General features: G+C 33.6%; 1 protein-coding gene across 1 annotated transcript in view; it reads right to left on the reverse strand.

The window, feature by feature from the left end:
* Positions 1-27,363, reverse strand: part of LOC125864910 (ras-related protein RABA2a-like) — a 160,741-nt gene that overhangs the window by 55,469 nt on the left and 77,909 nt on the right. The window lies entirely within an intron of this gene.

Below are 27,363 nucleotides of genomic sequence, written 5' to 3' on the forward strand. Positions count from 1 at the left end.
TGGCCATATTGATTTTAATCTAGTGGAGGGATTATGTTCATAACGAACAATTTAGTTAAGGATATACATCTTTCCCCATTTAAACATTTATTTGATGTTAAAATTGACATGGCGCGAAATTTAACTTATGACGGAAAAACCCTCCCATAATAATTTAAGCAAATAACTGACGAGCTTTTCATGCATATATTATCCTCACACTTAAGGATGAGATAACAAGAACATTACCAACTTTCGAGTACCGAAATCAGTTGGTTCATGCTTCACACAAACATTCAAAACTAATAGTAAATTTCGTATATTACAAGACTTGGGTTTACATAGCCCAAAAAAACAAAACATATAGACATACTTATATTACAACCCATGGTGACATGATCAAATTAGTCCTAAAAAATTTCATGTAAATAATCAACACATAGATCATGTACAAGTCCCAAGGTTTATACAAAATATAGATGTATATATGCAAATGTGATCTTCCTTAAGGCTCTCAAAATCTCCATTTCCAATGGCCAGCTTCATGCATCCTCTCGAACATTCCCTACGATAGAAACAACTATCGCTAAGCATATAGCTTAGTGGTGTAAAAACTATAGGTTCGGAGCCCTCAAATTCACCAAGTTACCTTTCTCAAGTCATGGACAACATAATTGAACATAATAAATAAATCAAGTTAACAATATATAAAGAGTATCAAGTTTGATATTTAAAGATCCAAATGTCAAGAACGCTCATAACACAGTTTTCCAAGAGATTCAACAACAAGGCTCGCCCAATATATACATCATGTCATCACACCAAGCACAAACATGTATCAAGAAGGGCCGACGCCCTGTATCAAGAAGGGTCAAAACCCAATAATCAAGAGAACCAATAACCATATTAAAAATGGCTTTCTAGTTCGTACTTAAAATAAACAACTTCCATTCATAAGACAGACTAAAAATCCAGAGTCAAGATGGAAAATGATCCGAATCAAGAGGCATGCCAATAGTCACAACGTCACAACCACAAGAAGGACAAGGTCCCAAAAAGAGTGCCAAGTGATCAAACAATCCGTACAAGTGGGCGAGTTACACAAGAGTCTTTAACGTCTTAAAGGATACCGACACGATAAGGCAAAGTGACAAGAGGTAACCAAGGTACCAAGATCAAATTTCAGATATACAAGCAGTTAAAAGAGTGCAAGTACAAGTTTATACACAAACCTTAGTGCTTAGCTTAGAAACAGTCCAACACAACTTGAAGAGTTCAAACCTTAGACCAACCAACGTATCAAGGTTCTCAACTTGTTCACGAGTATATACAACCTTAAAATAAAATAAAATAACTTCTTTGATCCCTAGTAGCTCAATTATGTTAATGTAAAACAGGATTATCATCACAAGTAAGCTTAGCCTGTACAAATACGACTATGCTCCCAAAATAGTAATTCTGGCCGGCCTAGTACCTCATGTCGCAACTTAGATTTGAAAAGGAAAACGGCAAAACTGGACTGTATATCCTTCATGAAAGATGTAGGTACATCTCTTAAGGTTGCAAACAATCAAGAATCACTGCAAAATATATTTTGTATAAAAATATATCATCGATACACTAACAGTTGTTCATATAGGATTTCTAAATCCGAAATCTGGACAGAACTTGTCGTATGTTGCGTCCCATATTTCGAATCAATAACAGCTAAATTAGAGTTTTACATAAACATAAGAGTTGTAGGTATAAGAATTAGCTTTCCAAAACATATTTATTCACTGAAAAGAGAGTTATAGAGAACGAGATATTCCAAAAGTACTAAACACTACTTAGCTCAAAAAACAGATTTCGACTACTCACCAAAGAGAAGGGTGTATCTCGAATTCCAGCCAAAATGTCCAAATTTTTCTCTTGTGATTTTTAGAGTAATATGGTTAGAGAGAGTTCACCAGGTTTCTTAGAGCTAAGGAACACAAATTTCACTATAGAGGAGGTGTAAACATATAGTCTCGAGAGTTATGTTTATCACATGCACGACTGCCTCCAAAAGGTTGCTGCCCAAAAAAAGGTTGGCTGCCCAAAATGTATACATATATACCTGTATGTATAACCCTCGCCTCCCTTTCAATTTATACATAATTATAATTAGAATATTACGCAAATACCCCAATACAATACCTTAAATGACGATCACAATTTATGTTGAGCAAGTTTGCAAATATCACAACATTTCAAGTTCCCAAAATGAGAGTAAAACATACAGTAGTGATTAGGCAATGGTGTATCGACAAGTGACTCTTTGTTAGCATTTCTACATTGAAGACTTATGTTGCTTAAAACTGAACTTCTTGCACAAACTACTTATGAGTTTTATTGTTGAAGGGTGTTCCATTATCAGTAACTATACACCTTGGAATGCCATATCTAAATATTATGTTTGATTTGATAAAATCAACAACATTTTCCTTCTTTACCTCTTTTAATGGTATAGCTTTAGACCATCTAGAGAAATAGTCAGTGGCAACCGAGATATACATTTGTCCTTTTGACGACTTTGGAAGAGGTCCAACAACATCTAGTCCCCATGCATTGAAGGGCCATGAGACTACAGTTGGATGCAGTGCCTCTGGAGATTGATGGATGTAATTGGCATGGAATTGACTCGCTTGACACTTCTTGGCATGCTCTAAGCAGCCTATCACCATTGTTGGCCAATAATAGCCCATCCTCTTGATGCGAAAATGAAGTTTAGGCCCTGATTGGTGTGCTCCACATGTGCCAGAATGTGCCTCCTCCATGGTTTGTTGAGTTTCTTCTTTGTCAAGACACCGCAAGAATAGTCCCTCATAAGAACGACGAAACAATATTCCCTCGTGAAAGATGAATCGTGGTGCCCTTCTCTTAATGTCTGTTCTTACTCATGGATCCTCAGGCAACCTTCCATGTTCAAGATACTCAATCAATGGTTTTCTCCAATCTTCATCTTCAACCACTCGAACAGATATATGATGTCTTACATCGATTTAAAGATCAAGACAACCAGGAATAACCCATCGATGACATACACGCACCTTTGTTGTCTCATTTTCTCCGAGTGCCATTATTGTAGCCAAGTTAGCCAAAGCATCTGCCATGCAATTTTCTTCTCTTGGGACGTGATTTAAGAACACTTGATCAAACGTTTCAAGTAAGAAAGTAACATATTAGTGATATGACAAAAGATCGTCCTTCTTTACCTCGTAACTCCCCGAGAGTTGATTGATGATCAATTGAGAGTCACCGTAGACATCCAATTGAGGAATCTTCATATCTATTGCCATTTCAAGGCCCATAATTAGAGCTTGGTACTCTGCAGCGTTGTTGGAACATGTTTCACCTAGAACAAATGAAAATGGTAAGATTAATCGTTCCGGAGATATCAACACGACTCTCTCCCTTGCACCATCTCGACGTGAAGATCCATCAAAGAACATTGTCTATGCCGGCAACTCTTTAGTAAAAACTGCATCATCATCAGGGAACTCATCTGAAGTTTCCCATTTTCCCGGAAGAGGGTGATCAACAAGGAAATTAGCAAGTGCTTGCCCCTTCACAACCTTTTGAGGTGTGTATACGATCTCATATTGATTAAACTATATAGACCAGCCTTCTAGACATCCTTAGAGAACTGGTTGAGTCATTACGAACTTCACGGGATCAACCTGAGAAATTAGTTTGATAGTGTACGCTTCAAAATAATGCCTCAATCTTTTTTATTGCATAAAGAAAAATATCTTCTCAATAGACATATAATTCAACTCAGCTCCTATCAAGGTCCGACTCAGATAGTACAGTGCTTGTTCCTTCGTAGCTTTATTCTCTTGGGAAGAAGTTCCCCAAGTGATCTCTCTTGCGATGCAATGTATAGTATCAATGGATTTCTAGGAGTTGATGCCCCTAATACAAGTGAATTCAACAAGTAGTTTTTGATGCTTTCAAAAGCATTTCAACATGATTGGTCCCAATGGAAAGAAACATCTTTCTTCATCAAATGGTTGACGGGTTGACATCGTCCAGCCATGTTAGAAATAAATCTTCGAATGAATGCCAAATTTCCTTGTAGACTGCAGAGGTCTCTCAAGTTCTTTGGCTCAAGCATTTTTTGAATGGCATCAATCTTTGCGGGATCAACTTCAATTCCACGGTGACGCACAATGAAGCCAATAAACTTTCTTGAGGTAACCCCAAATATGCATTGATTGGATTCATCTTCAAGTCAAACTTTCTTAACCTTTCAAAAACAATTCGAAGGTCTTTAAGATGGTGTTCCCTTTGTTTTGTCTTTACCACTAAGTAATAAATGCAACATTCCACCCTCTTATGAAGCATGTCATCAAATATGTTTTGCATTACACGTTGATAGGTGGCACCATCATTTTTTAGACCAAAGGTCATCATTTGTATTAATAAATTCCTTTTGGAGTTCGGAAGGCAGTGCATTCTTCATCCTTTGGAGACATTCTAATTTGATTATATCCAGAAGATCCATCCATAAATGACATAGCTTCATGCCAATTGTAGCATCAACTATGAGCTCAATGATTGACAAAGGGAAGTCGTTTTTTGGACATGCCTTGTTCAAATCTCAAAAATCAACGCAGACACGTATTTGACCATTCTTCTTCTTAACAGGTACAATATTTGAGATCCACAATGGGTACTTCACTTCTCGGATAAATCCAACTTCAATGAGCTTGTTGACCTCCACTTCAATTTGTGTTACCAACTCAGGACGAAAAACTCGTTGTGATTGCTTTATAGGACGTGTCCCCTTTTTGATTCCCAAATGATGAATAACTATCCTGGTACTAAGGCCCGACATTTCTCTGTACGACCAAGCAAAAATGTTTTTGTACTCAACCAATAACTTGAAGTATTTCCTCTCTTCTCGTGGTGTAAGAAATGCACTAATGAAGGTTGGACGTGGATCTTCCAGAGTGACTAGATTTAGTTCCTTGAGGTCGTCTATGGTCGATTGTATGCCATCCTCCAGTTGAGGGGGAGCCTCTTGGACATCATCATCTGTATCATCAATGTCTGGACCTTCTTCCACTGTTATGTGATAGGATGATTATGTCAAGTTTGAATCTTCCATCTGACTTCCCACAAAGACTGTGATGGCTTCATCTTCCTCCTTCTTAGTTTCTCTATGAAACTGGTTGGTGACAACAATTGTGCTTCTTTTCACCTTCAAAGAACCATCGGTGGTGATTGACAATACAACTTTTCTCTTCATACGTGATGGGAAAACACTATGGATCCCTTTTCATCGATTACATCACAAGAATCTTGATTTTCATGCTCCATCAATATCCTTTCTGATGATGACTTCCTTTTGGTTCCCAAGCGTTGAAATACAAAGGTCTTCATGGTGGTGGCATATCCGTCCACTAGTTTAGAGGATTTCCTTCAATCCTTGCGGCCCAATCTTAATGCAGAGACACGGGGTGTCAATCTTCCTATGCGTTCAAACACCAAAGTATGTCGTGGTGTTTTACGTTGCTTAGATTCCTTTGTCTTTTCTATAGAGGTGTAGTGGGATGAAGTTATTTCTTTCCCCTTCTTAGATGAAATTCGAAGAGGCTTCGACAAGCTGTATCCTATCCCAAACTTAGGAATGGCGACATAATATCCTTGTTTTCTCAACCGCATTTGAGACTTTGTAAGCCCATGTAACTTTTCACCGATGACTTCCTCCGTGAGTTCTCCTAACTTTGCTGGATTTGATAAGTTGTAACCTGATTTTTCAAATAATGTGAAGACCTTTTTATCAAAGTTCCCTTTTATCTGACTAACTTGGGTATTTCCTTTGTAAGGCTCCAAAGTGAAAGACGGGACTTGTGCAATTGGGACAATCATTTCTCCTTCAAATCTTGGAATGTTGTGTGACTCAATTCTTTCCTCGGTGGGTGAACTTGCTGAGTACATTCCTCTAGCAGTGGTTGTCCCTTTTTTCGATGTTCACATTGAATATAGCAAAAAATTGGTTGCTAATCATCAATATTGGTCTACATGTTTCCTTTAGATGGTGAGAGCTTAATGGAAACCTCTTCCGTTCTCTTCTTAGACAACTTGATAGCGGCCCATTGAACTTTACTATCTTTGAGATCAGTTGAGTCAGCTTCTACATGTTCCTCCATATTTGCTCTTCCAGAATCTAAATAGAATTTTGCATCTGCAAAATATGACTCCACCTCAGTGAAAGGATTGATGTTTTCATCTATTTTGACTACTTCACCATCTTTCATATACTTCATGCACTAATGTACAGTAGATAGTACCACTCCATTTTCATGAACCCAAGGACACCCGAGCAATAAGTTGTATGATGTTTTAGCATCTATGACATGAATCAAAGTGTTTGATTTCACATTGCCAATGGAGAATCCTACACGAATCTTCCCTATGGATCGTTGTCCTCCTTGATGAAACCTTGGATCGTTAGGTTGTTTTTGGACAATTCATCAACAAAGATCCCGAGTTTTTTCAAAATGACTTTTGGCACAATATTGACTGTCAAACCACCATGATTAGAATGTGATTGAGATGTTGTTTTCGAATAGGCCCTACAACAAACAAGGGTCTATTATGTAGCTTAGACCCTAACAACAAGTCATCATATGTGAAGGCACTTGTAGCACAACATGGGGCAACTTTTCCATCAACTTGAAATTCTTGTGTTATTGTTGTGTTATGCTTGCCTTTGCTTTCCTTCGTTTCGTATGTGCTGGAAACAACTTGTGTTGCACCAATTTGACTACCGCAAAAGAATTTTTCAGGAAAGAATTCATCCAACGTAATGTGCCTTCGAACCTTCCGCGATAAAGAACCTTTGATCTTTTGGCTAGTACAAGGCTTGCCATTTTTTGATGACTGTAGTTGATTCACATCACTCCTTGGTGCTCTTGTCTTAGGAAGTCGTATCCTAAGAACTGCTTGATGTCTCCGCTTCTTATGAGTAACCAAAGTCCAACTATCAACTTCATTTTCTTCATGGTTGTCTATCTCTAGTGAACCTTCAAGAGTTTTCCTGGGAAAATCAACTTCAATAGGAGTTAAACTTCCGAATTGCAAGAAAGTGGACCTTGAACACTTCTTTTGATTTTGTGCTACACTAGCATGATTTGCCTCCGTGGTTTCGTCCTGGTCAATGATGATTTTTCCTTCACTTACTAACATCATGATTTTATCCTTCAAGATAAAGCATTTACTTGTCGGGTGGCCAAGTACGCGATGGAACTTGCAATATCTAGGATCACCAACCTTATTGATTTCTTTGGGCCTCTTTGATTCAGGAAGATCAATAACTTTCTTAGCTAGCAATTCATCAAGAATCATAGGTATATCTGTATCTGGAAATGGTTAGACCTTTATCTCTAACTCCTTCAAGGTTGGACGTCGCCTCTCCTTCCTTGGATATTGACTTGGGGCTTCATCCCCTTTTAGTTTACTCTTGGTAGTGACCTTTACAGAAGTTGATTTCACCACCATAGATTCCTTAGTTTGGGTCTTTGAGGTCATACCTTTTCTGAACTCCTTCTTTTCTTTTGTCCGATCAGCAAAATGAGATGATTTCCCATGACTCGCGATGCTCAACTCCATGTCATGCGCTCGTGTAGCAAGTCCCTCAAAAGTTCGCGGTTTGATTTCTTGTAGTATGTATAGAAGTCCCCAATGCATACCCTGAATGCACATTTCCATAGCTAGAAAGACGATCTTTGCAGTCCAAACTCAATGATCTCCACCAATTGATGTAATCCACAACATGTTCATCCTTTCTTTGCTTAGTGCCGGTCAACTATATCATGCTTACGGTTCGGTGAGTACTGTAGAAACGATTGAGGAATTCCTTCTCGAGTTACTCCCAACTATCAATGGACTCGTGTTCCAAGTCGATATATCAGTCGAATGCATTCCCTTTCAGCGAATGAACAAACTGTTTTACCAAAAGGTCACCATGTGTTCCAACATTGCTACAAGTTTCAACAAAGTGGGAGATATGTTGCATTGGGTTTCCATTGCCATCAAATTGTTGTAGCTTTGGTGGTTGATAGTTTGTTGGCATTGATAGATAATCAATCAGTTTGGTATATGGCTTGGAGTAATACAAGGAACTTTGTGTTGTTCTGTCATATTGAGCCCTGATAGTTCGTTATCATGTCTTGCAACTGTTGGACAGATAGTGCAGTAACTGAAGCAGATTGTTTCTCCTTTTGAAATTTTGACTTTGCTAGAGATTCCTCAACGTCCTTGTTTCGTTGATCAAAACTGATGGACAAGTGGGGACATGACTTGACTCTCCAGGTGTGAAGACCTCCAACTTGTTCATAGGTTGAGCAATATGAAGATTTTTGTCATCAACGAATTTCTTCAAGGCCTCAATGGTTTGCTCCATCATCGCAAACTTCTCGTCCATGTCAGTTGAGGCAGCCATCAAAACATTGACATTCATTGAAGTTGGAGAATCCATTGAATCTTCAGATTCACCAAAGTTGGAGCCAATTTGAGAAAATTCTCCAAAGAACACAGACGCAAGATTGCCCCTAGGTGTTGCACTTACGACTATCGTATGAGAGTTGTTGTTTTTCATCGCCTCCAAAGAAGTAAAGTATTCAGATCCATCTAGCCCACTGTTCATGAACTTACGCCGAGTAATTGGACCAACATGACTGAGATCAGCAGATACGACATCAGTAGATACCTCGTATGAAAATTCAATACTCTTTCTGAAGGCCATTGCAGTAGTTGCCTTTGTAGTTTCTGATTTGCAAGAGAAAGAGAGGAAGAGCAGAATCGGTCCCACTGGGAGTGCCAATTTTCCTTAAGCGCTGAAAATTGACTGCAAGCAAAATAAATAAAAGAAAATATTATTTTTATTGATGAATCGTTGTGAGTACAATTCTGTTGTTCTCTTGATTCTCTCTCCTAAGCTTCTCCAAGATTCAAGGGCCTTTAGTGGCATACTTCTCGAATTGTTGGATGATGTAGACCTCCTTGAGATGCTGTTGATCTCCAGGAACGTCGAAAAGTGCTTCGTCGTTTCAAGTCGATCTCCGGGAAGAACTCCGTTGATCACTCCTTCGAAGAGCTATGTAGTTGATGTAGCTCTCTCCAATTGCATAATTCTGGTTGAAGAGTTTTCTTGATCCCCTTAGAATGCCATGTCCATCCCCTATTTATAGTTGTAGGGGATGGACAAGGTTGCATATGATTGGCCAAAGGATGTCATTTTGACACTTGGCATGTTGTGGTTGGTTCTTGCATTTGACTGTGACTTCCACCTCATTTGGACATGTGGCGTCACCTTGTTGGTCTTGAATGCTTAGTCATTGTGACACGTGGCATGGGTTTGGGCTTCAAGGTGAAATGGACCTTGAATTTGAATTTAATAAAATGACTTTATTTATTTGTAAAGCCTAAATTAATCATTCAGCTCAAATGAGTATGACTTTAATTCAAATTTTGTATGAATTTTAATCCAATAAAATTTATGTGTGAGTACATAAAAATAATTTAGTCATATTAGTTTTTAATTAATATTTTCTTTTAAAATGTGCATAAAAAACATGACAAGTAAAATAGATCGGAGAAACCATCTTATTAAAACTGAAGGTGGTGCTAATAAAATGAATAAGAAGTTAAAATACTCCTCAATCCTTCCAATTAAAATAGATTGGATAATCAATTTGTTAAAGGCGAGTCGAATATATATGGATCAATTCATATATAGTATGAGCTTTCATAAAGTTAAATGAGATCTATCTAACACCTCACTATAGCAGTTACGAAACATTTAGACAAACGTTGTCAGTCTATTGCCATAGAAAAGTTTGACTATATATAGCTAAAGGGTAGCAGGGACGGAGTAGGAAGTCCATATACAGGTTCGATTGAATTCAATTGCTTATATTCAAATATTGAGTTTGTACAAAAAAAATCATTAAATGTATATTTGAAATTTAATTATTAACACTTAGGATTTTCTTCCTAAGATTCTAAGCATCTAAATATTAAGGTGAGGACATGTCATTTAATAAATTAGATGGAAGTTGGACAGATGGCTATAACTTATTCAACTGCCCGCATTATCCATCCTAATCCAACTTTAATTGGTAATTTAATTAAATATAGACTGATATAATTTTTTATTTATTTATTTATTTCTAGTTCATTTGTAATCTGATGATAATTAGTTCAGCTGGTCCATTTGTCATAATTCAAACGTAACCAATTATTGGGCTTTCATATTATTATTGGTCCTCTAGCTAGTGGTCCATATGATATATACAATTCATGAAACGGAAAAGGGTCAGATTTGTCCTTGTATTCTCAGAAAGGATTATATTTGCCATTTACTATACTTTTTTGATATATTTGTCCTTACCATCCAACTTAAGGTACATATTTTCCCTTGGACCGTTAAGTCTCTTCTCTCCATTTTTATCATCCTATATGGCGTCTACATTGCACATACGTGGCATGCCTACATAGATATTTATATTTATTCCACTTAAAAAAATTAATTTAATTATTATATCCAATTCAATATTATACTCATCCATTAAACCCACACTCTCATTGTCACATTCACACAATGTAGCTAATTGTCTTATATCTTTTTATGTGATTGGTCGTATATTTTTATTATTGAAAATGGTGAAGCGAGAGATAAAAGAAATTTGCAACTTTGGAGATATGAAAGAGAAATAGGCGTTAGGGTTGGGCCTGATAAAGTAGATAAACAAACCTGACCGGCTACAATATGTAATTAATAAAAAGTATTTCCTCAGTCTCATATTATGTGGCTCCCTTTTATTTTTTTAGTCCGTCCCAAAAAGAATGTCATTTTACTATAATTAGAAATAACTTAACTTGAAAATTTTATTTTATTCTTAATGAAATGATTTATAGCCACACAAATATCTAATGATTGTGTTAAACCACATGTTTCAAAGGTATTCTTTTTCTTTAATATCGTGCCAAATCAAACGGTGCCACATAAATTGACATGGAGAGAATATAATTTATTTTCCGTTTATTGCTATAATAGGCTTCTAATAAGGTTAATTATTCCAGGGAAAATCACGCGACAAAGCAAACATATACTACTTAATTATTTAACATGACTATAGTTAGAAAATATTACTGTTCGCCACTAACATTTAATATTATTTACGTTGGGCCACACTTCCGTTTTTGTATATCCAAAATATATTATCATATTTTCCCTTTCCCCAAATTATACAAAGTAGACTTTCTCGCTCTTCATAATGTTTCTACTCATTTTTCTCCTTAATTCACTTAAGCACAATCAGATTCTCTCTTTTTCTTCTTCTTCTTCTCCTTCGCCTCCTCCTCCTCCTCCTTCTCTTCCTTCTTCCTCCTCTTCCTCTTCCTCATCCTTCTCCACTTCCTCTTCCTCTTCCTCCTCCTCCTCCTCCTCCTCCTCCTCCACCTCCTCCTCCTCCTCTCCTCCTCCTCCTCCTCCTTCTCATCACAATCAAATTCCAAATTTCAAAAAAATTATGTTTCCATCTCAAATCATTCACCACCAACCTCCTCCTCTATGAACCACCATCAAACCACCAGTCTACAAATCACTAGTCACTATAGCAAACCTAACAACCACCACAAACTTCCATCCTTAACCATGTTTGCTCCTCTTCCTTGTCACTGTTAACCACCAAACACCCTTTTCTGGTGAAACCCATCACGAACCAACGATCTTTAAGCTAGTACAAACCCATACAAAGCATCTCTGATGAACAACAATAACACAATCTCCAACAAATCGGCTCCATCAAAATCCCAACACTTAATGGATTTGAGTAAAAAATATTTGTAGAGGAAGATGATAAATCTGGGTCAGTGAACCAAAATCATGGTGAAGAAATTGAGGCATTTTGTATAGTGCTCAATACTACTCCCAATAATATATACCTCATGCTCATATGTTTAAAAAAATAACTCTTCCTCGCGTTTGAGATAATTGCCCAAACTACCCTCTTAAAAGAGGTAACTGCTCTTGAAATATTTGCTGAACACATTTCTCATTTAGAATCAAAGTTTCTCTTTTATCAATGTAAAAACTAATACCTTTGGGAATACTTAGTCCCTTTATACTCTTAATCAATTCATACTTGAAAACTGTTTCTAAAAAACATATCAAAATCATATTGTAATATGATCATTGATGACTCAGGAAGTCATACTGCATAAACATTGATGGTATATCTAGATACCATACTGCTTAAACATTGATGGCATACTCAATCGTCATACTAATCATGTTTTAGAAAATCTTTCTCAAAACTCATCTTTACTTCCTCAAAAACGCAGTTTAAAACTCAAGTGTTGACTTTAAAACTTCTCAAGATTTATAACTCAATTCATAGGGTTCATGCGGGAGTATGAACATGATCAACTCAACTCAGGGATCTTAATAGCAATATGGAAACTCGGTACTCAGAACTCAATGGTACTATTATAAAAAAAATACTCAATTCGTAGGGTTCATGCTGAAATATAGACATGAATGAATCAACTCAAGAATCTTAATACATAACATAAACAATTCAATAATTAGGAATAGAATTTCAAAAATAATAAGGAATTCAAGAACTCAAATCTCATCCCAAGAATACTCAAATCTAGGGAAATAATCCTAGATTATTGTTTTATTGATTTGAAAGTTGGTGTAAGGTGTGAGGACGAACTAGTCCAGCACTATGATAGCCTTACATACCTGGAAGAGCAAGGTTCTTGAAGAATATTGAATAAGAACTTGATTAGAAGCCTTGAAACCCTATCTTAAAGGTAACAATCAAGAAAACCTTTTTTGAGATTCTTGAATTAGTTTCTTGAAATCTTTATGGACAAGAATTATGATTTTCATTAGTGATTCATAATTTTATGGAGGAATTTGAGTTGGAAAGAATGGAATTCTTGGAGAAAGACTTACCTTGAAGAAGAATCTTGGAAAAGATGGAAAGAATCTTGAATGGAGTCTTTTACTTTGATTTTTCCTTAGGGTTTTGCCTTAGGGCTTGAGAGAGAAGAGAATGATGTATTAAGAGATGTAAATCTGATTGATTTCGGTCTTTAATTTTTCTTGAAATTTGTTTAGGGTTTCTTAAAGGTGAAATGGCAAAAACGACCCTTTTTAATATTTTTCCGTCGGCTAATTCGTCACTACACTATATCAGGTTACTAAAATGGTCATAACTTTTACTCAAAACTTGGATTGACGCGAAATTGGTGGCGTTGGAAAGAAGATTTAAATACCTTTAATTTGATAGGTTATGATCCACGTAACTCTTTATATTATAAGAGATATGGTCGTTTGAATTTGACCCAAGGAGAATCTTACATCAAAACTTAATCGGTAAGGAAACTTTCAACTCTACTTTGTGCTAGGAGTTTCTAGTGACCTTAATTAATATCCAATATCATTCTCACACTAAAGAATTTACCTTTACAAATGTGGGCAATTTAAGAATCTCCATACGATCTTATTCACAAATAAAGAATAGCTCGAATCTTATCTTAAAAGTTTTCGGGATGTCACAACTGATGCATATGGAAGATGCACCATATTTTATTCTTGATTTTACACAATTAAATGAACCTTACATTGTTCATGTTTTTGATTATGAAGATATTGGTTGGACTGAAAATAGATCTAAAAACTACACGATCCTTTAGTAATGGCGAAGGTAAACATTGAGAAGTTGAAGAAGGGTGTCCCTTCATTTTCGAAAGCACAGGTTGTTAAAACCTCCAAAAAGAGGGGTAAAAAATTTTCTCCTGCAATTACTTCGACCATCCTTACCTAAGGTTAGTATGCCGATCTTTTTTTATCGATTGTTGAATCTGTTTTGGTTAGTTAATCAAAAAATGATACATTAATGAAAAAATAATGTTTCATATTGTAATGTATCAATATTTAATTTTAATTAGTTGATACACTAAATCCTAATTTTGTACATTATTTGAGGAGTTGCTGCAATTTTCTGAAATTGTTGATAAAAGAAATAAAGTTCAATAATGTATCATTCAAGACATGTATATTTCAGTATGGATCATATACAAAAGTTTACTAAAATGTATCAGATACAAATATAAGATAAATAGCAAGTTTCTAATTTAATTGTACTCCTTTGTTTGTATCATATTTAAATATTGGCAATTTTGTATCATGTTCAACTAGTGGGCATTTAGTATCAGATACAAATATCTGTCAGATTGCATAGATCATCAATTGACATTGAGTACCAGTTACTTTTTTTTTCAATCATTATGTATAAACTAAACATTAAGATACATTGTAGTTACAATTATGTATCACATGATCAATTTGGCATGTTTATGGAAAGCAATAGGAGAGTTGTGGGTGTAAAGTCCAAATTTGGCATATTTATGAAAAACATTTTTATTGAGGTAATTAGTAAATAAAAGCTTTTTAACTTCTTTTTTTTATTGTTTGCGATACATTATTTTTGTTTCTCATGATTTACTTTTATTTGAAATTATTTATCATATGATTAACTTGGCATGTTTCTCATGATGATTTACTTTTTGTAGTTGCTTTTGCTGAGTTCCTTTGTGATGATATCAACATCCCATCACATGGTTTCTGAGCTGATTATCTTCGCACAGGATATGGAACATTATTATGGAGATACAATACTGAAAAGGCAAAATCAAGCTATGTTAGCAATAAAGAAGATCCTCCAAAGCCCAAAGGTCGTTTCACTCCACCGTAGCAAGATGATTTGGTTCATATCAAATAGTGATTATGTATAAATAAATAGGCACCCTTTGATGTTTTGTTTCTTTTTTTTAAGACAATTTTACTTAAGCTTTAGAGTGTTACTTTAAAAACTGTTTCATGTCATTTTTGAATTTGTATATTTTTTGTTATTGATTATATCATGTAAATTCTTATATTTTGTGTTTTAATTATAGGTTGATACATAACACATCATCTGATACTTACATCTTTCACATTATTCATTTAGAGTTTAGAAATATAAGTATCAGATTCATAACTAATTTAATCAACTGTATAAAAGGAGAATGGTGTTTGTTTGATACATTACGTGTATATGGTGTTTCCCACTAGTTGAACATGTTACAAAAGGAAAGTTTCAGAAATACATAATCAATTTTTCACTTAATGTATATAATACATTAGATATGAGTCTTATCAATGCATATAAATTACATAATTATGTATCAGATTCACATAAGTTATTTATTATTAGATAACTTAGATATGAGTCTTATCAATGCATATAGATTCACATAAGTTAATTGTGTATCAAATAAATCATTCACATACAAATTGAACTATTTTTTTATACAAAATAGCAAAACTCACATATATTGTATCAATGCTTCACATTGTTAACAATTCAAACTACTTTATAGAAATATAACAGTGAAAATTCATATAACTGAAAAATTATTCAACATGAACATGAATGTCTTATATAAATTCAATGATTAAATTTTCTTTGAAAAAAAAAATAAGTTCTACGGTTGTGACCTTCTTGTCCACAACGTCTACAACAACTCGTGTAACTCGACTTTTAAAACGGTTGGATACATGTATCTCACCTCTAATGATACATGTACCTCGCAGTAAAAATATGATATATAAATTAATATTACAAACTATCGTGAATCATAGTAATTAGGATTTAAAGTAGTGAGATTTATGTATCAATGTACCTGATACATATTCACTGCAATGTAGTAATCAAAGCAATGGGAATGCATATCTGTAATATTCTTGCTCTTCAAAACAACAATTGCATGTGCACAATGTATTTCTTCTAGTTGAAATCTCCCATAATTACATATTTTTCGCTCAAGGCTAACAATGTATCTTCCAGATTCATAAATGAAAAAATAAATTTAGATGATGCAACAACCGGCAAACATTAATTAAGTTAATGATACATTAAATGAAGTACCATTTTTTAGTGTTTTTGAAGAAATGTTGATCAAACAGTTAACTGATACATTACTTCAAATACATAAGTACCAGATACACACTATTAGCCTGATATATGTTTATAAATATCATAGCTACATACACACTCGTTAATAATGATATACAACATGTGTCTGATACTTCTTAATTGATACTCATTTTGTTATATGTATCAGATACAATATGTTATTCTAATAAATGTTATACAAACCAGAGCTAGATATACATTCACACATATCAAATACAAAATAATGACGATATGATAATTTACTGATAAAAAGACAAAATACGTTGGTAATCTAATACTAATGTATCGTGACTTACATATAAATATCAAAAAATAGAAAACAAAAAAACATATGTTCATGATACATTTAAAATAATATGTATCAAAATATCAATTACAAAATCACTAAATATCTTAGGAATAACAATATATCACGACTTATATATCAAAAAAATAAAAAATATTTAAAAAGAATGACCTAGTTTGACTTGGAACGGAGTTTAAGAAAAGAAAGAAGACTTTCTAATCTTATGGTTCTAAATTAAAGCTATGTCAAATATGCCAAAATACTCTTTAATCTTGTGACCTTAAAAATGCCACGTGGAAAGTTGAAGTTAAAGTGTTGCCAAAAAAGGAAATGGGTCATTCTTTTTGAAACAGATTAAAAAGGGAATTAGATCATTCTTTTTGAAATGGAGGGAGTAATTCACAATACAAAATAACCAATTCCATACCTTTTCTTTTATCAGATCTTTGTACCTTAGAAATTGAAGTTGTGGTTTACTTTATATTTCACTATTACAGAGATGAGTGTTGCTTTATTTAATGAGTATCGTTTTCACTTCGACACAAACAATTTCACCAGATGTAGCATCAAAGCAATGTATTTCTCCAACCATCATGTATGTCTGTTGTATCAATGGAGAATTTGATATTCAATTCAGTTGTAATGATGGATTTGAGATTCACAAAATAAATCGCCTGTCCAACAACTATTCTATCACTATTATATCGTTCATAACTCATATCGCTCACCCAAATTCCTAATATCTCAACAAAAATCAATATATTCATCATGTATCAGCAACTATGATCGTCTATTTTGGATATGTTATGATTTGGGATAGATGGGGGAGAAGAAAATTTGAATTTTGAATTCTTTGAATCTGTTACGAATTGGAATAGATGGATATCAATCTATTTTACGTGATTCGTGAAACTGATAATTAATTTTACGTTTAGATTCCTTTTTAAGCATAACAGTCAAGTTATTTAATATATCAAGCATTATGTATCCGGATGAGTAGAATGTATCCGGATGCTACAATTTTTAAGGGATTTTTATAAAATAGAAAAGAGTAGGGATATGATGTACTTTAGGTTTTACAATATGGAATTTATGTATGTTATACAATTTATAATCCCCTCAATAACAAACTAATATTAGTTAATATATTATATTATTCATTTGTGTTGTTAAATTTGACTTTATTGATTTCGGTCCTTTTTGCCCTTCTCTAACAAAATATGAATCGTAATTATGTATAATGAATTGAATTTTGTAGAAAAATAACAAACAATTATATTATAGAGTCATAAGTTAAGACTTGAACCATCTTCATTTGTGAATAAGCTCATACCGGGTGATTCTTAAATTGCCCATATGTGTAAAGGTCAATTCTTTAGTGTGAGAATAAATTTGTATATGAATTATGGTCACTAGAATCCTCTAGCACAAAGTTGAGTTGAAAGCTTCCATATCGATTAAGTTTTGATGTAAGATTCTACTTGGGTCAACTTCAAAAGACCATATCTCTTAGAACTTAAAGAGTTACGTATTCCATAACATATCAAATTAGAGGTATTTGAATCTTCTTTCCAACACCACCAATTTCAAAACAATCTGACTTTCGAGTAAAAAGTTATGACCATTTTAGTAACCTTATATAGTGCAGTGACAAATTACTCGATGAAAAAACATTAAAAAGAATTATTTTTGTCTTTTTACCTCTAAGAAATCCTAAATGAATATCTTGACTAATTAATGGCCCAAAACAATCAGATGTTTATCTCATGATCCCTCATTCTCTTCTCTCTCAAACCCTAAGGCAAAATTAAAGCATAGGACTTCCATTCAAGATTCTTCCAATCTTTTTCAATATTCTTCTTCAAGGTAAGTCCTAAAAAAATATTATTCTTTCCAACTCAAATTTCTTCATACAATTATGAATCATTAATGAGAATCCTAATTCTTGGCCATAGAGTTTCAAGAAGCTATTTCAAGAATCTCAAGAAAGGTTTTCTTGATGGTGCTCCTTCAAGCTAGGGTTTCAAGGCTTCTGATTAAGTTATGTTTTAAGATTTGTTCAAGAACTTTGTTTTTCCAGGTATGTAAGGTTATGATAGTATTGAACTAGTTCGTCCTCACGGCCGACATCTCAATTCAGTCAGAAATCGTCACATTTGAAGGATCCAATCATGATTCCTGATATTGAATTCAGTTTTTAACAGTTGAAGTTTTGATTTCCTTTATTCTTTGTAGAATCTTATAATGTTGTTCATGCTTAGAATCATATGAACCTTATTGATTAGTAAAGTTACGTTTTAAAAAGAAATCATGTGAAAGTTTCTCATGTATTCTTTTTGGTTTGAAAAACAAGTAGAGTTTAGGAGAAATTTCCCAATTCTAAACTAACTTGGGGCTATAATTTTAACTTGAAAATTTGTTGGGGACGCTGGGGAGGGCCAAGGGCGGCACTCCAGCAGTGCACTCAGGAATAGCTTCAGTACTCTAGGCCCTGGGCCGGCGCGCCAGCAGTGCGCCCAAACTTAGCCCTAGTAATTTGGGGCCTGGTGCCCCGCGCCAGCAGTACGCCAGGGGTCGCTCTGTCAATCTCTCCTCATTTCTTTGTATTAGATCCTATAGGCTCCATATACCTTTGAAAATTATGACATATCCTAATCACATGTCTCAAAGCATGTTCAAAACTAAAGTGAGTTTAAGAGAAAAGTTCAAGAGTTTTTATTAAGTTGATTTTGAGTTCTGGAGTCCCTATTCTTTTGAAATTCTATTCTTAATTATTGAATTGTTATATGTTATGCATTGAGATTCTTGAGTTGATTCGTTCATGTCTATATTTCAGCATGAACCCTATGAATTCAGTATTCTTGATATGAGTAGTATCATTGAGTTCTGAGTTCTTGGGTTCTGAGTATTGAGTTTTCTATATTGTTATTGAGATCCTTGAGTTGATTCGTTCATGTCTATATTTCAGCATGAACCCTATTTTGAGTTATAAATTTTGAGAATCTTTTATAGCCAACGATTGTGTTTTAAATTGAGTTTTGAGGGAGTAAAAAGGAATATGAGAAAGAGTATGAGGTAACTAAGTATTTCCCAAATGTTTCATTTTTACATGAAAAAAGAGAGTATTATTTTGAGAAAAGAGAAACTTTGATTTCTAAACGAGTTTATGTGTTCAGAAATATTTCAAGTAGTTACCTCTTTTAAGAGGATAGTTTGAGCAATTATCTCAAACTAGAGAAAGAGTATTTTTTATACATTGAGCATCGGTATATATATTATTGAGAGTAGTATTGAGCACCGATATGAGATGCGTTCCGACAACTCAAAATTCTCATAAACCATGTATACAAACATGGGTGGAGGATCATACTTTTTAGATGACTCCTTATTCGAGCATAGCTTAGTGGATCCCCTTAGTTGAGGTGTTCTATACCCCGACAAGGTATTGGACAGTTCTGGTAGCGTGGGTGAGATGTTGTATCATCATGTAGCTCATAGTGATGATTGTCGGTTAAAGAATCTCCCAAAAAGAGTTAAGGTGTATTTTTATATATCACTTATTATGTTGAGTTTCAGAGATGAGCAAGTGTTTTTGTAAAGTTTAAATAATTTCATTTCTTTAATCCTTTACATTCAATTGAGTTTATGTTTTATCTATTGCAGTCTTTTCATTTAGTTATTTTTGCTTTGGCTATATTACATACTTGTACATTCAAATGTACTGATGTCATTCGACCTACATCCTTTTATGATGCAGATGCAGCTGTTCAGGATCATCAATAGGCGCTTCGCTGAGATCACTCTACACTCCAGTTATCTTTTGATGAACCTTTTTGTATTATGGAGGAATTCACATTTACTTTCAGTTTAGCAGTTTCGAGGCGTCATGAATTTTGTCCCGACACATGTCTTAAATATTAGAGGCTTCATAGATAGATTGATAGATTTGAGAAGTTTTTCAGTAAGTATTTTTCCTTGAGATGTTTTTGCAAACTATTACACTTGAATTGTTGAGTATCTTACGGGCCGTTTGAGTTGAGTGCTTACTTTGAGTTTAAATACTAAAAATTTCTTTTTAACCATTTTTTTGCTTAAGTTAGTCTTCTGTTTGTAGTCAGTCTGAATGAAGGTTAGCTTGGGGACCAACAATGGTTCTCGAGTGTCGGCAACATCCAGGGTGTAGGCTTGGGTCATGACAAACTTAGTATCAGAGCACATAGTTCAAGTGTCCTATGATGTCTTTGAAGCCGTGTCGGTAGGATCTTATTTATGGCCGTGAGGACCCCGCTTCTATAAATGAGGGGCTACAGACATTTAGAAAACGTTTCCCTTCTTTCATACTTTAAGTCATGCAATAAAATTGTGTCATAAGGGACTTATTCATACTCGTGCATTTCTCAAATCCTTTCAATTACCCTTCATACTCAAGGTGGTTGAAATAGCAAAGCCCAGATCCTTATCGATGAGTTACTCTCAGCAAAATACTTGAGAAGGTTATGAGACCGCAAAAAGACTTAAGAGAAGCCCGTGAGTGATCTTAAGTTTTAAGATTCGAAAGAATGTACTCTTATTCATATTGTGTGTTCGAGCTAAAAATGATATGTACTCCCAGACTCTCTTCTCTAAACTTTATTCGGGTGAGACCTTATGAGGAAAATATATTTTGAGCTTAAATAGTATTTTTCACCTAACGAGATAGTATGAGTTGCGATGTTATAAGCAGTAGTAGTAAAAGTGCCCAAAGTTAGAAGAATATATGCAGATGTATAGTAATTTAAGAAAGGAAGATAGTGATGAGACAAATTATGTTGTTACACTCATGCACCCAGTAAATTATCAATGAGGAGTTTTCTCTTATGGGTAGACTAAGAAGCGATGAGTTTGTTTAGATTTCATGATAGAAGGTAGAGTAAGATTTACCAGTATGGATGAGTTAGAATATACTTTAACCAGAATGGGTTTATGTCAATGTAACATTGTGTTAGTGAAGGCCAAGTATAAGTGTTGAATAAAAGAGTAGAGTATTCATAAGGTGATAGATATAAGATAGGGTTATGATTTTAAGGGAGAGAGTATAATATTTAGAGGATTATAGAACAAATTAGGCAATGAGGTATAGTAAATGGGTAAATAGTACTTAAGTTGTGAAATGGAATGTGATAGTAATCTGGACGGAGAGATAAAGCTTGACTGCTTGTCATGAGGTCTTAGTTAGTGAGTGTTTCTTAATTTTATCTAGTACTTATAAGTTAGTATAGTATGCGAGCAATTATATTGATATTCGTGTTTAGTACTAGACACTAAGCTTGAATTAGAGATGAGTGTCGTGATAAAAAAAAGTGGGCAACATGAGGGTGATGATGTTCATTTTTACGATCTGATCTGGTAGATTTTATATAGAGTAGGTGGGGAATCAAGATGTTAGTTGCAATGAATGTGAGTGGTACAAGTGTGAGATTCTGACGTTTAGATGAGAGCAATAAAGTGTGGTTAAGTCATTAGAGTAACAAGACCATTAAGAAGTGTACTTGAGATCGTATGAAATCAGACGAGGTTCCAATTAAGTCTATGATTTTCATGTGTGCCTAGATAGTATATTTGAGCTGTCAATATGGAATAGGCTGATGTAAGCATTATTTTTACCTTAAGAGTTAGATTAAGCGGCATTATAAGTCAATGTGGGTAGTAGTTATAGAAAGTCTTTTATAGATGCCAGAAGAAGTTACAAGAAGCATCTGAGAAGGAAGACTTAGAAGGAATCTTAGTGCTTGTGCATGGAGAATTCAGTAGCCATGAGATAAGCCTTTCCCGAATATTAGAGTAAAGCGAATGTAGATCAGATGGTGGAATAATCCATAACTTTAAAGTGTCAGCTTCAGACTTAAGGTGAAGATGATAAGATGAGAAACCAAGTCAAGTGTGGAGAATCAGATAGCGATGTGTTCAAAAAGAGCTTTAGAGATATATCGATCCATTTGTAATCTAGTGTATTCCTCAAAGTCAGTTATTACAACATATGTCTCTAATATCATAATTGTGTTCATGACTTATGGTCATACACTTCATACATATTCACACCTATGCTCAGTTTCAAGAATGAGGGGCAAATACTTTAGCCCTTTGATCTCATAATATCATTATCTTATAGTATCCAAAAAATTAGTCTGTCATCCGATCATCAATCATCTATATATTAAAAAAAAAATAGAAAATAAAGAATGCAATAAATAAAAGTTCACAAATAATAGTACTAATAGTATTAGTAATCTTTATACTTTAATTTAATACTTAAATTAAATGTATTTAAATTTATTTTATAATATCTAAAATTAATAAGTTTATGAATTGTAAAGTTCAGTTAGAACTCTTCTACGGGTAGCTATTTTTCGGGGGGAGTTGTTAGATTTTTTTTCCTTTTTAATCTTTCTTTTTACAAAAAAAAAAAACAATTTAAATTTTTTTCTTTTACCACGTTTTAGTTTAATTATAATTAAAATTTATTTTAATGTAAATATAAAAATCTGACAACTTTCCACAGAAAAGAGTTTTAAACATGTTTATTAAATTTTTTTACGTAAAAATTTAATGAAAACGCAAAATAAATTTCCTATAAAAAAAGGAATATTCAAGCAGGTTGGAATATGTATTATCATAGACTCATAGTTATGAAAATTTAGTTTATATATATAAGGTTGGAAGGATATATAAAACAAGACTCTTTCAAAAAAATATTATTGGTGATAAATTATTATTATTATTATTATTATTATTATTATTAATAATAATTTATTATTATTGTAACTTGGCTAAACCATATTGAAAACTATTCTCCTTTATAAAAATATAAATATAAATTTGTAAACAAATGAGATGTAAAATAATAATTATAAACATATGATCTTTTACAATTAATATCTACAATTTGAAAATAGTTTTTTTTAAGCTTTAGATAACAGTAATAAGAAAATGAGTTTGACCAAAAAATAAAAGTAAGATTGTGCATAGACAAACACACACCAATATACTTGCATAGGAGACATGCCACACCATTTATTATTAATTAAATATATAAACATGGAGATGAATTGGTTGAGCCCATTTTTTCTTAACAACCGAATAAAGCTATAAATTTGCAATGCATGCATGCATTAGGTTCTGAAAATTGACATTAAAAAATAATGAGGATTAATATATTGTAAATGGCTTTGTGACGTAACTATTTCCTGAAAATTCATATTGAAGAAAGTGGGAAAAGTTAAAAGTTAACCATCTTAATAACTTCAAATTTTAAATCTTATCTTTTAATTAATTCAATTTTTTCATAAATAAAAGAAAAAAACAACTAAAAATCCACGTACAGAAAGGCCCCACGTAAAAATATTACCACCCACATAAGCTTGTATGATTTTAATTAAATAAAAATATTTCCTCATCTCCAAGTCAAATAAAAATAAATTTTATCCTTTTATATTAGGAAGATAATTTTTTTATGTAATTTATGTACTGTAATATTTATAAATTCTCATTGTAAATAAAAACTAAACTACAAATTTAATGATTTTGCCTCAGTTGATTCTTTGCAGTAATCCTTGGAAAGTCCTTTGGATCAATAAATTGAGATTAGAAAAATGGGTATCTCAAACAAAAACTTATTTTTTTTTGAATTAATGAGATAGTATCTATATTACACCGACCGATCCAAGTTTGAAATTGGAACTCCTAAATGATGATCCAAAACAGAGAATTTAATTGATAAGGTCATATTTATAGAAGTTTAAAATATTTTAAATATTTAGTTACTTACAAACGCATAATAAGTTGCAAATTAGAGAGCATGCGTCACCGGGATGGCTCAATTCCTGTCACGACCAAAATTAGGTCGGTCACCGGTGCTAAGGGGAAATAATTCCAAAGCAATCTTTAACATAAATCTATCGAAAATTGAGCAAAGTTTCCTTTGTTTTTGGGTCTATCCAATTTTTCCCTATCTTAGAAATCAACAATAGAGCTAATAACATCTCGATGTGAATACACAATATTCATCGACAATTCAATCGCCACACAATTTTACAAATTCTTCTCCAATTACGAAATGAAATTTAAAACTAGCCACTTGACTATAATATGAAGGAATAATCATGACTCTAAATAAGGAATGACAAATGGAGTGACTCTAAAAGTTTTTAAAGAATTAAATTAACAATAGCAATTCAATAAGTGTATTGCCACACGAAGCAATGTGATGTTCATCAGATATTATCAATCCACACTCTCTAATTTATGAAATCTTCTCCAATGTCACCTAAGTTCTGTGTAATAACATTTAGCGAGAAGTGAGACGCTTGCTCAGTGAGTAATAAAACTTAACCATAATATTTTTATTGAGCGACAAGTCAGAAAAACATGCTAGTATAATAATCAAATGATGAAATCAATGCTCTCTCAGAAACGGTAACAATATTCAATATAATTTGTCTCATGGAAGCAAAATCAATGTGAATTTCTAGAATTAAACTCAGAAAAACACTTTCATATCAATCTTATATCTGGGAGGTTTCCAAAGATGAATCATGTAATCAGTGTGACCTTCTCCTTAAGAAATAACCAATAACTGTGAACTCCTCATAAGAGTTAAATATTCATAGCGATAGATCCCTACTCAAGGAATATGGGTAATGGTATACTAGTTCTACCTTCCCACTAGCAAGGGATTTCTCAGTAATCTGTAAGTACAAGATGCACCAGGTCTAACAAACCCGTAGTTAGCTACGAAATTCATCAAGGTCTACTCCCATTTACACTTTTCTTGTAATCAGTAGAAGCATTCAAAATCAAACTGAACATTTAAATCTTATCAAATGATATTATTTCAATGTTTAACAACCACATGTCAAAAAAAAATTCTCAAATAAATGTAAAACCCTTTCAATAACGGTAATCATATCTTATAAAAATGAGATCATCTCAAATAATCTTTTCAGTATCATATCAAGTAAAAAACTTGTCTCACATGTAAGTTCAAAAAATTTGGTGACACATTTACTTTATAAACCATGTAAAAATCATGAAATTTATGAAATACATATTGTGGTAAGATTACTACTAACAGTATTCGTGTTGAAATACCAAATTTGTCACTTCAAGCAATATATACGACTTTCATTCGATCAACCTATATTCATATCATATAAATATCGTGTTAAATCTTCTTGTTAGAGCTATTTCATGAACTAATTTACAATACACAATCCCCAAGGTTACGGTTCAACCCTCACTTGTCAACTTATATTTATTCATTGGTTTGTCACTCCTTCAACTTTCAGCGACAAAGAGTCATCATTTCAAATATTTCTGTTTGAAACTTTCACTAACTAATTAATTCACTATAAAAGTTCATGTTTGTTGCAGCTCACCAAACTTATAATACCAACTCAATTTAAGCATCACAATGTAACTCAATTAGTGAGATTAGGAGTATATGTAGTGTTAGTAGAATCAAAATTTGCCTTTGTCCATGGGTATTCTCATATCTAAATCAGTTGAAATTCACATTTGAATTATGAATGTCACATTAACCCAAGCCGTGATAATACATATATAGGCATGTCAAGGAACTGAAGTAAAATAGCTTGAAATTCATATTTATAACAACACAAGTTCCACTTCTTTTTTTTTCTTTTCCGTGATAAGTATCTTTGTGCTCCTTCACAGACAGAGATGCAAGGAATACAATTTTTTTCTTTTTGTTTTCAAGAGTTGCTGGGAAATTGTTTCCCTAGCTACGTTGAGATGGGCTAAGGCCCACTTGTATTTCCTTATTTTTTCTTTTTCTAAGGAAAAATATGTCCTTGTTTAAATATGGGACATTACAATTCTTTTCTAGGCAGGCTTTTGAAAAGAGTTCAATGCAATATTCATAACTTTGATCCCCAAAATTGTTGGAACCTCAAGTTTGAAGGACTATAGACCAACCAGTTAGATAGGAGTTACAAAATCATAGCCAACATGTTTGCAGATATACTAAAAAAGGTGGTAAGAAAATTGGTCACAAAAATCAGGTGGCTTTCGTTAAAGGGAGACAGATCATCGGATGCAGCATTAATAACTAATGAATGGATAGGCTCAAGATTAAAAGGTAAGATGCATGTGTTTTATACAAGTTGGACATTCTAAAATCTTATGACCATGTAATTGGTCTTATCTATTGAACACTTTGACAAAAATGGGATTTGGCAACAAGTGGCTGAAATGTATAGAAGTGTGCATAAAACAGTAAAATTTTAGTCTTTCTAAATGGAAAACCAGTTGGCTTCTTGCCCTCAAAATGAGGATTGAGACGGGGGTGACCCCTTATCTCCTTTCCTTTTTATTTTAGCAATGAAATGTTTTGATAGTATGATGCGAATAACAACACAACACAGATGGATCAGAGGCTCCAATATAGGGGATAGATCAGGAAGCACTACTAAAAAACCGTCAAAAAACGACGGCCAAAATCGATGGACTGCGTCGCTTTTTTGGTCAAAATTGATGGAAAAGCGACGCAGTCATATTCGTCGCTTTTTGGCTCTACGCTTTTCAAAAAACGATAGAATGCGTCGTTTTTTGATTATTTTTTTCAGGATTTTTTTTTTAACAAAAGCGACGGAGTCCGTCGCTTCTTTTATATATTCATTTATTTTTTATTTCCAATAAGTGACGCAGTCCTTCGCTTTTATGGAAATTAATATTTTAAAAATCTGAGAAAAGCAACGGACTAAAGGACACTGTCTGTCACTTTTTCTGGAAATTTATATTTTAAAAATCCCAGAAAAGCGACGGACTAAAGGACACTGTCCGTCGCTTTTCTAGAAATTAATTTTTTAAAATACACAGAAAAACGACGGACTAAAGGATCCTGTCCGTCACTTTCTGGGTTTTTTTGAAAAAATAATGCAAAAAAGCAACGGACAAAACTATCCTGTCCGTCGCTTTTTTCTGCAATTTTTTGATGGCAGAGCCAGTTTCTGCTGCCTACCTGCAAATACATAT

The sequence above is a fragment of the Solanum stenotomum genome, chromosome 5, assembly GCF_019186545.1.
Source record: "Solanum stenotomum isolate F172 chromosome 5, ASM1918654v1, whole genome shotgun sequence".
NCBI classification, from domain to species: Eukaryota; Viridiplantae; Streptophyta; class Magnoliopsida; order Solanales; family Solanaceae; genus Solanum; species Solanum stenotomum.